At 44.6% G+C, this 18,029-nt stretch overlaps 1 long non-coding RNA gene across 3 annotated transcripts in view; it reads right to left on the bottom strand.

The window, feature by feature from the left end:
* LOC137524970 (uncharacterized) overlaps positions 1 to 10,370 on the bottom strand; it is a 362,158-nt gene extending 351,788 nt beyond the window's left edge. For all 3 annotated transcript variants that reach the window (XR_011022827.1, XR_011022825.1, XR_011022826.1), the window contains exon 1: positions 10,257 to 10,370. This is a non-coding gene — a long non-coding RNA (uncharacterized lncRNA). The remainder of the gene's footprint in view (positions 1 to 10,256) is intronic.
* Positions 10,371 to 18,029: the final 7,659 nt, after the last annotated feature.

Raw genomic sequence — 18,029 nt, 5'->3', positions numbered from 1 at the left:
CTCAAAATATAAACAAAACAAATAACTCAAGAATCATGCCACAACACATAACTGAATGACATATCCACAACACAAGCCCTGTTCCTGACATATTTGGTGCAACAACCTAGGCACAACAACCTTGACCCTGCCTTCACCCAGTATGTGTGTGTATATACAATATTCATATATATATATATATATATATATATATATATATATATATATATATATATATATATATATATATATATATATATATATATATATATATATATATATATATATATATATATATTACACTATAAAGATCATTTTTATTTGCTTTGGGTTTTTCCTTTCTTTTCTTTTTTTTTTTAAACATTAGTTTTTATTTGCCAAAAATATATGCATACAGTAGCATTCAAACGGTAATACAAATTCAACATTGCTTTGTCATTAGAATGCTATTAGGCAGAATAGATGTTAATTGCAAACTGTAACGATTGGTGTCAGCACGCAGAGAGAATCTGATTGTTGGTGATCTGCAGTATCACCAAAAATGCAGATATATACCTGATTATTGATGATCTGCAGCATCACCGATAATACAGATATATTGCTAACCTCTGGACACCTATAGGTATGTGAGTGTTTGATGTAACAGTAATACTTTGAGCTAGAGACCTGCAGCGGGTCGGGTACCCGCGGGTAACCCGAAATGCAGGTCGGGTTCGGGTACCCGAATTGATTTAAGCTGCGGGTGCGGGTCAGGTGCGGGTAGCGGGTAGGGTTGCGGGTAGCGGTCTGCGGGTGCGGGTCGCGGGTAGTGAAAAAAAGCTAAAAACCTTCTTTAGCTTTGATTTGTGTATAAAAATAGGTTTTATTAACATTACAGCTCCCCAATGTTACTTTAAATGTGCACTTTAGAAGAAAATGTAAAAAAGCGGGTCGGGTAGCGGGCCTGCGGGTCGCGGGTCGGGTGCGGGTAGCGGTTCTGCGGGTGCAGGTCGGGTTGCGGGTATCAAATTCATCAGAAAGCGGGTCGCGGGTCGGGTGCGGGTAGCGGGTAGCGGGTCGCGGGTGCGGGTCGGGTATGAAAAAGTGGACCCGCGCAGGCCTCTACTTTGAGCAATGCACCAGCAGTGCTGGAATACTGCTCGGGAAGGCACAGGAACCTTTCAGCAGCATGAGGCTCTCCAAGGGGAGGAGTCAGGCTGGAGGTAGGAAGGACCAGGGAGTGAGTGACACCCGAAGGTGGATGTCACTATCTGGTCTGGAGACTATCTCTTAAGGGGAGAGATAGCTCTCGAGGTCGGGCACGCCTGGTCGGTAACACACTGACAGATAAAGTACAAAGACAGAAGGCTGATTCGGTATCCAAGGCAAGCAGGGTCTGGCAACGGTATATCAGATATGCGAGGTACCGAATCAGAAGACAGAGGAGTAGTCAGAAAAGCAATAAGTCATAACAGATATCAAACAACGCCTAGTCTTAGTGCGAGGTCCTTGGTCTCAGCACCCTGGAACTAGTCAGAATAAATACACAGATTAGCATTATTAGTAAACTGGCTAACACACTGTAGGATCTGACTAAAGGTCTGAGTGCTTCCACGTAGTGATCGCAATGGCAGACAACCAGCAACTGACAAGCAAGCTGTATAGTTGCAGGACTCTGCCGCCCCGCCCAAACCACTCAGCCAATCAGGTGTCCAGCAGGAATCAGCTGATCATCCTGATCAGCTGACACATCTCCTGCTGGCATAAAGGTCCTGACTTCTGGCGCGCGCGTGCGTAGCTCTAAACCTGTGTAAACTAACAGGCTCAGCCACACCAGCTGCACGCTGCTGCGTGCAAACCGCCGCGCTGGGCGCGGAATCAGCCGCCTGACTGTTGTTGCATGTGGCGGCTTTTCCGCGTCCCGCTCTGCCGCCAGACACACGCTTCCGCGTGCAAACCACTGCACTGGACGCGGAATCAGCCGCCTGCTCAGTAGCACTCACGGCGGCTTTTCCGCGATCTCTCACAGAAACACTATGTACATTTTTCAAACACAAACATATCAATAACTAAGAACATTATCTGTTGCTATATTGGATATGAAGTTCCATATACTCCAGTAGGACAGAATTTGAGAGAATATTGAGGGATCATCAACAGGCTGGTTAGTCAATAGTATGGCGCAGTTTCTTTTCCATGTTTAAGTTCATTGCGAATTGAGCAGTGATTTGCGGTAGCGTAGGGGGTAGCGGTGTACGCCAGTTGGACGCAATCAGGTGACGAGTAATACAAAGTATTTGAGTGATTTCCAATCTGTGTGGAGTTAGTATATTATCAAGTCCCACATGTAGTTCTGCAAGTTGTGAGGTTAGCTGAAAAGATGACCAAATGGTAGTTGAGATATAAGAGTTTACTGCTTTCCAAAGGGTCTGGATTGGTTTACAGTACCAAAATATGTGAGGTAGCGTCCCTAGAAAGTTGCAGTTTCTCCAACATTCCGAGGAAGGGACATCTTTGAATTTAGATAGGCGAGAGGGAGTGGAGTACCAGTGTAGTCGGATTTTCTGGAGTGTTTCCCAGTGGGTAATATATTTTGAGTATTTAGTTACCTGTAATAGTGCTAATTGTACTTGATCCACCGAAATATCTACTTTTAACTCAAAGGAACAATATTTCACATATTTTAAAATACAATTATCAGAAGATCCAAGGATTTACATGTAGCACAAGGAGATGACTTTCTTTTTTGGTGTTGTTGCTCTAACAAATTGGGATATAGCTTTAGGGAATGAGGGTATATTCAATACAGACAGCAAAAAAACAAAGCAAGCGCTCACCAACATGGGCTGCATCTGAATGACTAATCACCTCATATGCACCGCTTATATAGCTCAAATACACACTCAGCAATCAGACAGATGCAAAACATATGCATAACTAAATACTTACCATGCAAAACAGGATAGCACAATGGGTGCTGCTAGTCTGGTAGTTACAGAATTATGAAAACAAAGTAAAAGTAGAAGGCTGCGCATCCCTGACCCAACACTGTACAATTGAATGGTTAATCGCTGTGGCGCACACCGCCCCCCCTGGACTGAAATGTACGCCCGCATCCAAACAATGCAATAGTGGTCTATGGAGAAATTTTAGCTTCCATCATAGTTTTGCATGCAAAAATATAATATACTGGACATCTGCACCAACGTTGAGGTAAATCTCCAGAGCAGATGTCCTAACACTAACTAACCTAAGTTAAAAGCAATTGTCTTTACCCTGGGAGCAGCTACGCTAAAATGTGTAACTTACATTCAATACACACAGCAAAAGACAAAGCAAGCGCTCACCAACATGGGCTGCATCTGAATGACTTATCACCTCATATGCGCTGCTTATATAGCTCAAATACACACTCAGCAATCAGACAGATGCAAAACATATGCATAACTAAATACTTACCATGCAAAACAGGATAGCACAATGGGTGCTGCTAGCCTGGTAGTTACAGAATTATGAAAACAAAGTAAAAGTAGAAGGCTGCGCATCCCTGACCCAACACTGTACAATTGAATGGTTAATCGCTGTGGCGCACACCGCCCCCCCCCTGGACTGAAATGTACGCCCGCATCCAAATGCATATGCATATGTTTTGCATCTGTCTGATTGCTGAGTGTGTATTTGAGCTATATAAGCGGTGCATATGAGGTGATGAGTCATTCAGATGCAGCCCATGTTGGTGAGCGCTTGCTTTGTTTTTTGCTGTGTGTATTGAATGTAAGTTACACATTTTAGCATAGCTGCTCCCAGGGTAAAGACAATTGCTTTTAACTTAGGTTAGTTAGTGTTAAGACATCTGCTCTGGAGATTTACCTCAACGTTGGTGCAGATGTCCAGTATATTATATTTTTGCATGCAAAACTATGATGAAAGCTAAAATTTCTCCATAGACCAGTATTGCATTGTTTGGATGCGGGCGTACATTTCAGTCCAGGGGGGGCGGTGTGCGCCACAGCGATTAACCATTCAATTGTACAGTGTTGGGTCAGGGATGCGCAGCCTTCTACTTTTACTTTGTTTTCATAATTCTGTAACTACCAGGCTAGCAGCACCCATTGTGCTATCCTGTTTTGCATGGTAAGTATTTAGTTATGCATATGTTTTGCATCTGTCTGATTGCTGAGTGTGTATTTGAGCTATATAAGCGGTGCATATGAGGTGATGAGTCATTCAGATGCAGCCCATGTTGGTGAGCGCTTGCTTTGTCTTTTGCTGTCTGTACTGAATGTAAGTTACACATTTTAGCGTAGCTGCTCCCAGGGTATGCATGCAAAACTATGATGGAAGCTAAAATTTCTCCATAGACCAGTATTGCATTGTTTGGATGCGGGCGTACATTTCAGTCCAGGGGGGGCGGTGTGCGCCACAGCGATTAACCATTCAATTGTACAGTGTTGGGTCAGGGATGCGCAGCCTTCTACTTTTACTTAATGAGGGTATATTGCCTTGTATAGAGTGTCAGAGTTGTTTGAGTTGGCCATAAGAGAGAAATTCAGATGCAGGCAAGGAAAGTTCCTTTTGTAATTGGGGGATGTCATGATCGCTTCTGCAGCATGTACTGCTGGCTGCAGAGGTACTGCAGCCAAGCAGTTCTGATTCCTTTACATGCAGTTGCTAGCATAGTTGTGCATGCATTGCTTGTGATAGTCTGTCAGCTAGGGAATGGTAATCAAGCCAGCCTGCTTGTGACTGATAACCATTCACCTGTGTGGAGATTTGCATCTCTGCTCTCAATGGATGCACCGGCGTACCTACCGGGGATGCGACCCCCTCAGCCGCAGGGGGGCCCGGGGCTGCTCTGGGGCCCGCTCACTGTGCGTGGGGGGAGCGCTGCTCTGGACCCCCCAGCAAGGTGCTCAACTGGCCGCAGCGTCTAATAGACGCTGCACCAGTTCATTCCCCGCTGCCCTGCTCCAGCAGCCTGCATAGTCTCCGGCAGGCAGAGCAGGGCTACGGCAAGATGGCCGCCGAAGAAGCCCTACACTGGAGACTATTTGTGTCTCTAGTACAGGGATTCGGCAGCCATCTTGCCGTAGCCCTGCACTCTGCCTGTCAGCGCGGGAGATGTGCTGCAGGAGGACTCGGGGAGCTGCGAGCCAGATGCCGGGAGAGGAGAATACTTCTGTCAGGTAAGTGAATTGGTCTTTTTTCACAGGTGCATTTTTTTTTCTTGTGTCTGCTGCCTACATTGTGATTTTCTGGTGTCTGCTGCCCACATTACGATTTTCAGGTGTCTGCTGCCCACATTACGATTTTCTGGTCACTGCTGCCCACATTGCGATTTTCTGGTGTCTGCTGCCCACATTACGATTTTCTGGTCACTGCTGCCCACATTTTGATTTTCTGGTCACTGCTGCCCACACTGCGATTTTCAGGTGTCTGCTGCCCACATTACGATTTTCTGGTCACTGCTGCCCACATTGCGATTTTCTGGTGTCTGCTGCCCACATTACGATTTTCAGGTGTCTGCTGCCCACATTACGATTTTCTGGTCACTGCTGCCCACATTGCGATTTTCTGGTCACTGCTGCCCACATTACGATTTTCAGGTGTCTGCTGCCCACATTACGATTTTCTGGTCACTGCTGCCCACATTGCGATTTTCTGGTCACTGCTGCCCACATTGCGATTTTCTGGTCACTGCTGCCCACATTGCGATTTTCTGGTGTCTGCTGCCCACATTACGATTTTCAGGTGTCTGCTGCCCACATTGCGATTTTCTGGTCACTGCTGCCCACATTGCGATTTTCAGGTGTCTGCTGCCCACATTACTATTTTCAGGTGTCTGCTGCCCACATTACGATTTTCAGGTGTCTGCTGCCCACATTGCGATTTTCAGGTGTCTGCTGCCCACATTACGATTTTCAGGTGTCTGCTGCCCACATTACGATTTTCAGGTGTCTGCTGCCCACATTGCGATTTTCTGGTGTCTGCTTCCCACATTACGATTTTCTGGTGTATGCTGCCCACATTACGATTTTCTGGTGTATGCTGCCCACATTACGATTTTCTGGTGACTGCTGCCCACATTGCGATTTTCTGGTGACTGCTGCCCACATTGCGATTTTCAGGTGTCTGCTGCCCACATTACTATTTTCAGGTGTCTGCTGCCCACATTACGATTTTCAGGTGTCTGCTGCCCACATTACGATTTTCAGGTGTCTGCTGCCCACATTGCGATTTTCAGGTGTCTGCTGCCCACATTACGATTTTCAGGTGTCTGCTGCCCACATTGCGATTTTCTGGTGTCTGCTGCCCACATTACGATTTTCTGGTGTATGCTGCCCACATTACGATTTTCTGGTGTATGCTGCCCACATTACGATTTTCTGGTGACTGCTGCCCACATTGCGATTTTCTGGTGACTGCTGCCCACATTGCGATTTTCTGGTGACTGCTGCCTACATAAGGATTTTCTGGTGACTGCTGCCCACATTACGATATTCTGGTGACTGACTGCTGCCCACATTAGGATTTTCTGGTGACTACTGCCCACATTACGATATTCTGGTGACTGCTGCCCACATTAGGATTTTCTGGTGACTGCTGCCCACATTGCGATTTTCTGGTGACTGCTGCCCACATTGCGATTTTCTGGTGAACTCTGCCCACATTACGATTTTCTGGCCCACATTACGATTTTCTGGTGAACACTGCCCACGTTACGATTGTCTGGTGAATGCTGTCCACGTTACGATTTTCTGGTGAACACTGCCCACGTTACGATTGTCTGGTGAATGCTGTCCAAGTTACGATTTTCTGGTGAACGCTGCCCACATTACGATTTTCTAGCCCACATTACGATTTTCTGGTGAACACTGCCCACGTTACGATTGTCTGGTGAATGCTGTCCATGTTACAATTTTCTGGTGAACGCTGCCCACATTACGATTTTCTGGTGAACTCTGCCCACATTACGATTTTCTGTCCCACATTACGATATTCTGGTGAACGCTGCCCACATTACGATTGTCTGGTGAATGCTGTCCACGTTACAATTTTCTGGTGACTGCTGCTCACGTTACGATTTTCTGGTGACTGGTGCCCACATTACGATTTTCTGGTGAACTCTGCCCACATTACGATTTTCTGGTGAACTCTGCCCACATTATGATTTTCTAAAGGCCCACATTACGATTTTCTGGTGAACTCTGCCCACATTACGATTTTCTGGCCCACATTACGATTGTCTGGTAAAATGCTGCCCACTTTACAATTAATTTACAGTGAAACGCTGCCCCATTACAATTATTTGGCACCTATGGGGGGGGCCCATCCAAATATTCGCAGGGGGGCCCAGTGATTTCTAGTTATGCCCCTGATTGGATGGCTTCAGTATAAAGGTCTGCTTCCTGCAAGCGTGTTCCGCCCATCATAGTTTCAGATTCAGCTCGGTCTAAGCTGTTACTGGGTCCTTTCATACTGTGAAATATAGCCCTTGTTTTGTTACGTTCTAGTTCAGTTATCCTGTGGAGCTATGTTATATATTTCCCACAGGGACATATATACGTACTCCTAGTATAGAGATTTTGTATTACCTAGCCTTGTTCGCTGTATTGTTCCTGATTCTAGCCAGTGTTCCTTGCTTATGTTATATATTGGTTCATTGCCAGTATATACATATTCTAGTTAGCGTTTGTTATTTTCCTTGTATTCGTGCTACGGTGATATATCAGTGCCGCTGATATACACGTACTCGAACTGTTGATATTCTGTGTCTAGCTAGTCAGTTTTTAGCATGTTTCGGTAGGTTGCGCTTAGTGTGATCACCCTTGCTTAGCTAGCCTAGTCCTGTCCTTGTGAGGTAACCATTGCTGCGGTTGCTATTGGCTACCTCACTCCAGTCTCTCCTGTTTCTGTCTTTATGTGTGTTATTGCAGGAGCAGCGCAACATCGCACTGCGCTGCCGTTGCGTATTATCGGAAGCCCAGAGCTGCAGTCGCTCTGGGCAGCCTGTGTAGCTTCTTCCATTATCCAGCTCTGTCTTAGCTTCATTGTGCTGGGTGGTCAGACAGTATGCCCCCCCCCCCCCCCCCCCCCCAGCATTACAGGGCAAAGGTTTTAGTTTCCCATTAATAAGTAAGTCTGTGATATCTGGGATTTTAGTACTAGTCCAGTGAGTCAGGTTAATGTTCTCTACAAGGAAGGGAATCAATGTTAAGGGGAGCTTTGGGGGCAGTGGCGGCTCCAGGAAATTTTTTTAGGGGGTGCTATGCAGGTGCTGGACCAATTTCCGGGGGAGCTGACGACCTGCGGCGCGCGAAGCGCGCCGCGCCAAAAATGGGTGTGGCCACAACCTGCGGCGCGCGAAGCGCGCCGCGGCGAAAAAATGGGCGTGGTCATGACCGGATGAGGGCGGGGCTAACTGTAATTTAAAGTGAACCCAGGGTGAGAGTGATATGGTGGCTGCCATATTTATTTCCTTTTAAACAATACTAGTTGCCTGGCAGCCCTGCTGATCTATTTGGCTGTAGTAGTGAACTGAATTACACCAGAAACAAGCCATGCAGCTAATCTTGTCAGTTCTGACAATATTGTCAGAAACCCCTGACCTGCTGCATGCTTGTTCAGGGTCTATGGTTGAAAGAATAAGAGGCAGAGGACCAGCACGGCAGCCAGGCAACTGGTATTGCTTAAAGGGAGATAAATATGGCAGCCTCAATATTATTCTCACCTCGGGTTCCCTTTAAAAGTGCAACGCAAAGACAGAGGGCCCAAGTTTTGGTGACCCTTTTCCCAGAAAATTCACATAATTGTGCAGGTTTTCTCAAGAAAATACACGTAATGTGAGCAGATTTTAACAAAAAACACGTCCAATGACCCCAATATGCACAATCGTTATCAGATATGGCCCCAATATGCACAATCGTTATCAGATATGGCCCCAATATGCACAATCGTTATCAGATATGGCCCCAATATGCACAATCGTTATCAGATATAGCCCCAATATGCACAATCGGTAGCAGATATGACCCCAATATGCACAATCGTTAGCAGATATGACCCCAATATGCACAATCGTTATCAGATATGGCCCCAATATGCACAATCGTTATCAGATATGGCCCCAATATGCACAATCGGTAGCAGATATGGTCCCAATATGCACAATCGGTAGCAGATATGGTCCCAATATGCACAATCGGTAGCAGATATGGTCCCAATATGCACAATCGGTGGCAGATATGGTCCCAATATGCACAATCGGTGGCAGATATGGTCCCAATATGCACAATCGGTGGCAGATATGGTCCCAATATGCACAATCGGTGGCAGATATGGTCCCAATATGCACAATCGGTGGCAGATATGGTCCCAATATGCACAATCGGTGGCAGATATGGTCCCAATATGCACAATCGGTGGCAGATATGGTCCCAATATGCACAATCGGTGGCAGATATGGTCCCAATATGCACAATCGGTGGCAGATATGGTCCCAATATGCACAATCGGTGGCAGATATGGTCCCAATATGCACAATCGGTGGCAGATATGGTCCCAATATGCACAATCGGTGGCAGATATGGTCCCAATATGCACAATCGGTGGCAGATATGGTCCCAATATGCACAATCGGTAGCAGATATGGCCCCAATATGCACAATCGGTAGCAGATATGACCCCAATATGCACAATCGGTAGCAGATATGACCCCAATATGCACAATCGGTAGCAGATATGACCCCAATATGCACAATCGGTAGCAGATATGACCCCAATATGCACAATCGGTAGCAGATATGACCCCAATATGCACAATCGGTAGCAGATATGACCCCAATATGCACAATCGGTAGCAGATATGACCCCAATATGCACAATCGGTAGCAGAAATGACCCCAATATGCACAATCGGTAGCAGAAATGACCCCAATATGCACAATCGGTAGCAGAAATGACCCCAATATGCACAATCGGTAGCAGAAATGACCCCAACATGCACAATCGGTAGCAGATATCGCCCCAATATGCACAATCCGTAGCAGATATGACCCCAATATGCACAATCCGTAGCAGATATGACCCCAATATGCACAATCCGTGGCAGATATGACCCCAATATGCACAATCCGTGGCAGATATGACCCCAATATGCACAATCCGTGGCAGATATGACCCCAATATGCACAATCCGTGGCAGATATGACCCCAATATGCACAATCCGTAGCAGATATGACCCCAATATGCACAATCCGCATCACCTGAAAAAGAAAAGAAAAACCCATTTACTCACCTACAGCCAGAAGACCTTCTTTCCCGACCTCCCGTCCCGAGTCCCGACCTCATTGTGGCGCGCAGCGCCCGCGCGCCCACGATCCTCTTCCTTCCCGACGTCACGACGAGACTTCCTGCCTGCATGCAGAGAGCAGGGCTACGGGAAAATGGCCGCCCGAAGTCTGCAGAACAGGGCTCCGGGCGGCCATCTTACCGTAGCCCTGCCTGCTGCTCCGTGCTGCCGGTGTGTGAACTGACTTGGCGTCTTTTAGACGCCTGAAGTCAGTTCACTCCAGGGGGTGCTTTGGGGGTGCTTGGACAATTCTAGGGGGTGCTCGAGCACCCCCAAGCACCCCCCTGGCGCCGCCACTGTTTGGGGGTATTGATTCTCCCTTTGCATGGCTTTTGAGTAAATATTGCCAGGATGCCACTGTTTTGGGTTTTTTCTTTAAAATCACATCAAAACACATGTAATGCCACATACACTTTTTATTTCCCATAGGTAAGCATTGCATGGAAATCACATGTGAATCACATGCAATTTGCATACAGTATGGGCCCGTTTCCACTAGCACAAACTCACAGCATTTCCACGCATGCAAATTTGGAAGGGGAAAGGCAGCCTATTACAATCAATAGGCTACCATCAAATTTGCATGCATGGAAAAAAATTGGATGGCTTGCTGTATAAAAATGTGCATGGCTAGGCTAGAGGGATTTGGATGCATCTAGCATCACAGTTGTACCGACATCGCGTCTCACAGGATGTTTACCCTATGCAGAAAGAATGGACTTACTGAGTGCATCTAAAAATGCATTGAAAAATGCACACCAATGCATATTTTTTTTGTGCGGCCTGTAGACATGTAACACGTAGGCATGTGTTACACATGTAACACATGCAATTTTGCATGCATTTTCCACTTTGCGGCAAACTGTGCGCTCTCTGCCTTAATTTAAGCTTCTAGCCCTATATATTTTTTAAACAGTACCCCACCACAATTTTCAGATTTCAGTTGATGAAGGAAGATCTAACTGCCTTCTTATTTTCTTATTTATGCAGAATGATGCAGGAATTTTATTTTAGGGGGAGGTAAATGAAGATGGTCAACTCCATAAAGACAGCCTTAAAGTGGTCCTGAACTCTTGAACAGGACAGAAGAAAAACATAGAGAAATGCACCCTGTATGTACTTAGAGAGTTTATTCTGTCTCATTTCCCCTCATTTGTGTCTAATCACAAGGATTTGTATCAGCTGTAACAAAGAAATGTTTTTCTTTAAAGGTTATTATGCTGTTGCGTATCTTTTAGAGCAGACAGGAAGTTCTGAGTTCAGGTGCGCTTTAAGGTGCCCACTAATGATACAAACATGATTGGCCTGGCCTGGCAGTCTGCCTGTGGTACCTGTATAATTTTCTGAATAGCATCACCTTTTATCCACAATAATCCCTGGACAGCATCACACTGTGAGTAAGATGGAATCTTACGGAAACCATTTTCCCCCATAACAACAGTTGTTTTTGCATTTATGCCATGTTTTCTACACTTGTGTCCTTGTCCAGGATGTTATGGATTTGTAAATGATCTAACTAACTATTAAAGGCGTAACTAATCAGATATGAGCGAGACTAACCAGACTGCCGGGTTACACATTTTTATACATTTTCAAGTGTTATTTATAAAAAGAAGGAGCGGTAGAACATTGTACACAAAACATTCTTTCTAATACATAATACAAGTGCAAACCATACCATTTAACAGATAAAATGTCAGAATACCTGAAAGCTTTCAAGGCATGAAATTTACAGCTGTTTGAAAAATCTTTCTGAGCTCTCTATGTTGCTCTCATATAAGATGGTAGTGTTGGATTTGCTCTGAATGTTTAGCTGGATCAGAGGATAATCTATTGGTTAAAGGAATACTGTAAGGGGAAAAATATTACCTTACCTGGGGCTTCTAACCCCCAACCCCCCCCCCCCCCTCCCCGGAGACGTCTTGTGCCTGTGCCGGGACAAAATGATTCTCTAGTCCCTGCCGTGGGTCACTTCTGTTTTTTGGGGACGTTAATGTCGCAGGCCACTGAGGAAGTGAGCCGCGACGGGGACCAGAGGATTGTTTTGTCCCAGCGCGAGCACAGGACATCTGCAGGGGGCTGTTAGAAGCCCCAGGTAAGTTCAACTCCCCCCCCCCCTCCTTACAGTACTCCTTTAAATGCAGCAGTTGACCATGGACTGACTGTAAAGGCAAGGAAAGTGGTACTGCTTTCCCTGAGATAAGCAGGGCATAAATCACGCCCCTTTTTGTGCCCTTTTTATGTTACTTCTTGCTGCAGAAGACTCAGTGAGGCAGATTAATTAAAATATGTGCAAGGAAAAGTGGAGAAAAACTGGTGCTACAATGGAAATATCCAAGTCAAGGATTCTGATTGGTTACTCTGAGAAGCTGCTCAATTTCTGTATCTGTTTGCAGCAGATTTGCTACAATTCTCCAGGTACTGTTTTTTTTATAAATCTACCGCAGTGTTGCAACCGCTGCCAATGTGCAGTTCCGCCTCTCGTCTGAAAGAGGCCTAGTGATCCTGCAATTTTACTATACATGCAAATGATACTAAACTGAGGATATTTGTTTCTATGTACAGTCTACTAAGTTCAACAAATTTGTGAAGAATGAAAAATACCAAGTTTACATGGATTCCACATCAATTTAATCTATTTTTAGCATTCCAGTAAATACATTGCACATTGTCAAATACAGTAATTTAATGGCACTCACCAAGACCAAACAGGATATTACACTGCAATAAGCTGTAATCCTACCTGGCTTTACTCCATGACTGCATGTGGACTAGGTTTTTGCAAAAGGTATACAAAGATGTTTACGCACTTTTCATGCCTGAGGATACCATCTGGCTGTACTTACTATGACTACCAGGGTTGCCAACCTAATTTTTTAATTTCTCACGGACAGAAAACCCAATCAATCTGGACAACCAAACTTTTGGATGGACGAGGGGGCGGAGTCAGCAGCGCACTTTTATGGTAGGAACACATTAGGCAGATTCGCATATGCGTTTTCCATAGCACATAGTGGAAAACGCATATGCAAATCTGCCTAGTGTTCTGTTGGTGAGGCTAAACTGTGGGCGTGGTAACTTTTTCACATTTTTTAAAAAGCCTATTTAATGGCTGCAGCCTGCGGCAGGCTATTTCATACCTTTCTGGTATTTTCTTTGTATAATTTTGTTTATTTCAAATGTAAACAATACAAATGCGAAAAGACATTGAAACCTAGTCAAACATTTGTATAAGTACCAGTATGTCATCACATCGTCAAAATTATACGGTTGTAATCATGTTAAGCACATCATAGAGAATAAGAGAACCAAAACCAAAACACAAGTAAGAATGCTAACATGTTCAAAAGAAGCATTACACCTAAGATATTAGAACTAAGAACATCACTATACAGGTTCCGAATAATGTCAGTCTAAGATATATTAGGGAAGTCATGAGCATTATTCCAGGACTTATGTCTAAGGTGAGACTTTGAAGATTAGCTGTAGATAGTATGTCTCTTTTTTTCTGTTCATTAGAACATTAGAGAGCTGGGTGTTTTTCATAGTATTTATGGGAGTGATACATTGCTTTTTTGGTGGTGTTCTTCAATTTCCATGTTATGCTGAAAGATAGATAGAATGTGTTGTAATGAAGGAGGGTCTTTAGATTTCCATAAAATTACAATAGCTTTTTTTTTTTTTTTTTTTTAAAGATTCTTTATTTAACAATCAAATTTTTCAATACAGTCCAAGCCATAGGAAGACACAGCAAGATGATCATGAGAAATAAAACATTCACTGGAAGAAACAGAGTTATGATCATAAGAGAACATAGACATTACTAAGGCATGCACTACTATTGTAAGCTTGTGGCGACAAGTCCAGCATGTCCATGCCGTGTAAACCCATGGTCCCGGATAATACAATGAATTGTAGCGACTTAAAGACATTAAAAGAAGAGAAACGGGAAAAGAGAAAAGGGAGAAAGTGAGATACCATGAACCCTGCGAGGCCCCGGCTCCGCAGGGTCCAGGAAAGAGGGAGAGAAAAGAGAAGGAATAGGAGGCCAAAGATAGGGGTTTCCGTCAGGCTCACTTCGGTCTAACCCAGTATTTTAGTCTTGTTACAGATGTTACTGCCTTGTGGGATTAAGACTCAACCCGAAGGGCGAAGTAGTGGGTGAACTCAGTGATCTTTTTTAGCATAGAATTTTAGGCAAGGGAGTTTTGTAATAGAGATTTATATTCATCTGACTCTAAGAAGATATTCCAGTGAATCCATGTGTTGGAGAAAGTCTCATCCATTTGGTGAATATGTTTAATCTCATTGACCCATTCCAGAATCGAGGGTGTTGCCGTTGATTTCCAGTTTCTTGCAACAATAATTCTAGCTGCTTTAATTAAGTGTTTAGATAGGGAGCGTTTGAATTTCTTAAAAGGCTTAGGTGTGTTATGGAGAAGATAATAAGAGGGGTCTGAGGATGGTTCCCCATCAGTAAGAGTTTTAATATGTTGAGGATTAGCATGTGGATATATTTTATGCAATCTATTTGGAGTGAGATACCACCTGGAAAGGATCTTGTAATTGGTCTCTTTTACTCTAGATGAGACTGAGGCGGTTTGGTTGAGAGTTAATATCTTCTGCCACCGCTCCTCTGTGAACTGTGTTTGGAGATCTTGCTCCCACTTCAGTTTAAGCTCCTGTGACCAGGTAGTATCAAAGACCAACAACTGGTAGATGTAAGAGAGTGTTTTTTTAGTTGTGCCAGAAGTCATGTAGAGGGATTCAAATTGTGTTAGAGGGCGAGATAACTGTTCCTTTTTACCCAGGGATTCAAGAAAGTGTATAAATTGTATGTGACTCCATTTGTCTAGGAAAGGGCATGAGCGTTGTTCATGTAGTTGATTTGTTGATTTCCATATACTATTGGAGATGAAATATCGGGCGCGTAGGATTACTCCCATTCTCCAGCTAATATAAGCCTGAGAGGAACATCCCAATGGGAATATAGGGTTATCCAGTACAGGGACCAATGGGGAGGGCCAAGTAGATACTTCAGGTAGGTGTCAGATCTTTGATAGGGCGGTAAGTGTGGCGTTTATTGATAGGTATTCGCTAGATATTTGCTTAGATGCCCATGAATAGGATGCCAGGGCTGAGCCTGCAAGGTCCTGCTCAAGCAGAACCCATCTCTTTTGGGCAGAGTGTCTGTGCCAGTCTACCAGCCGAACCAGTGATGCCGCCAGATAGTATTTCCTAAAATCAGGTACAGCAAGACCCCCCAGAGCTTTTGGCAGGACAAGTGCGGCAAGTCTGATCCGTGGTGGCTTACATCTCCAGACGAAGTGGGCAAACATCTTCCTTAGTTGTTTGAACTGTTCAGGTGGAAGGATAATTGGGATAGTTTGGTAAAGGTACAGGAGGCGTGGCAGAACATTCATTTTGAGAATGTTTATTCGCCCCAGCCATGTAAAATGGGGTTTGTCCCACCTGTGGAGATCCCTTTCTAATGTTTTAGTCAGGGGAGAAAAATTTAAGCTGTATAGACTGCTTAACAAGGACGGGATACGAACTCCCAAATATGTGATAGCTTGGTTATGCCATTTGTACGGGAAATTCTGCTTAATGAGTGTGTTAAGTTCAGCTGACATTGAGATCTCCATTGCTTGACATTTTTCCGGATTTACCTTAAAATTTGAGAGGGAGCGGTATCTTTCTAGCTCCCGTTCTAATAGTGGTAAGGAGATATGGGGATTGGTTAAGTAAAACAGTAGGTCATCTGCATAGGCTTCTGCTCAGATGTGGGGAGTTTGGGGCCAGTGATGTCTACGTTTTTGCGGACCAGGCGTAGAAAGGGTTCCAGGGATAGAGCAAAAATAAGAGGGGAAAGTGGGCAGCCCTGCCTAGTGCCATCAGCTATGCGAAAGGAGGAAGAGACAACATCGTTGACTCGGACTTGTGCTGTAGGTGCAGAGTATAAAGCCACAATCCACTTGAGCATATGAGGACCTGGTCCTATATGTTTTTACGGTGGATTCCAAAAATTTCCAGTCTACTCTGTCAAATGCTTTTTCTGCATCTGTTGACAGAAGTAGAAGGGGGGTGTGGGTTTTATGTGCCCATTGAATAAGGTTAATAGTCCTTATGGTGTTGTCTCTTGCCTCCTGGCAGGGGATACAACCCGCTTGTTCAGGGTGTACTATGGTGTTTATATGAGGCAGTCTGTTAGCCAGGACCTTGGCAAAAAGTTTAAGGTCAGCGTTTAGTAAGGAGATGGGGCGGTAGTTTGAGCACAAGGTGGCGTCCTTCCCAGGTTTTGGTATGACCGCAATCTGGGCTGCCAGCATGTCTCTAGGTAACTGAAGAGTGTCGTCCTCTCCTTCTATCGGGGCATTGAGAGATTTAAGCAAATGTGGGATCAGAATGTCCTTAAAATGTTTGTAATATTCTAGGGGGAGGCCGTCCAGGCCCGGTGCTTTGCCTGAAGCCGATTCTTTTATAGCCTGTCTAATTTCTAGTCCAGTAATGGGATGTTCTAAATCTGATATAATTTGTTCAGATAAAGAAGGCAATCCCGAATCCTGGATATATGTTTTGATGTGGTTGGCTTTCTCTTCTAAGGTAGTGGGGGTAGGAAGGTTATACAGAGACTCATAAAAGTCCCTGGAGACTTTTGCGATGGTTTCAGAGCGTAATGCTTTGGAGCCCTTCTCGTCTAGGATGCAAGCCACGTTGGTGAGCGCCTGTTTTTCTCTGAGTGCTTTTGCCAGCATTCTGCTGCACTTGTTTCCAAATTTGTAGAATGCTCTCTTACACTTAGTGGCTATAAGTTTTTCTTTATGAAAGAGAAGTTTACACAGTTTTTCTCTTTCTGCTCTGAGGGCCTCCCAATCCCCATGTGAGAGTGAAAGTTTATGTTGAGTTTCGAGTTGGGCGATTATATTTATGCTGTTTTGTATTTCTGCCTGTCTTTGTTTATGCTTGATAGTAGCCTCCTGTATCATCTTACCCACCAGGACCACTAGACACAGAAACACCTTCTTTCCACAAGCCATTGACCTCCTCAACGGTCCCCCCCAAGCGCACTCCCCAGCTCCAGCGCTGACACCCGGGCAGTAGCCCGCCCATGGTACATCACCTTAACTATCCTAGAGCTATTCAACTACGCTACTGCCCTCCTGCACTAATACTGTATATTTGTATATCTGTTTACGGTAAATGTATATCTGTATATCTGTATTACTTGTCCAGTGTACGACTCGAGCCTGCCTGTGCCAAAAATAATTCCAGGTGCAACCCCTGTACTTGGCCATTAAACTTGATTCTGATTCTGATTAAACTTAAACTTGATTCTGATCTTACCTCGAATTACACACTTATGTGCCTCCCAGACAGTGGGGGCAGGAGTCCCCTCAGTGGAGTTCAGTTGGAAATAGGAGGACAATGCAGTAGTTATGGATTGTTTAAACTCACTTTCCTGCAATAAGGAGGTGTTCATCCTCCACTGCCTGGGAAGATGATGTTTAGGTCTAATGCCAATTTCTAGAATGACTGGAGAGTGGTCAGAAAGTAACATTGGCCCTATATCTGAATGAGGTTGCTCTATGAGCAGGTTCTGGGAGATGGTCGATTCGGATATATGATTCATGGGTATGAGAGTAGAAGGTGTAATCACGATCTGTTGGGTGTTGCACCCTCCAGATATCTATTAGTTGGCGCTGAACTAAATCTTTCTTG

This window comes from Hyperolius riggenbachi, chromosome 1 (assembly GCF_040937935.1).
Source record: "Hyperolius riggenbachi isolate aHypRig1 chromosome 1, aHypRig1.pri, whole genome shotgun sequence".
In the NCBI taxonomy this organism is placed as follows: domain Eukaryota; kingdom Metazoa; phylum Chordata; class Amphibia; order Anura; family Hyperoliidae; genus Hyperolius; species Hyperolius riggenbachi.
The sequence above is the reverse complement of the archived record's forward strand: the minus strand, read 5'-3'. Positions and strand labels throughout refer to the sequence as shown.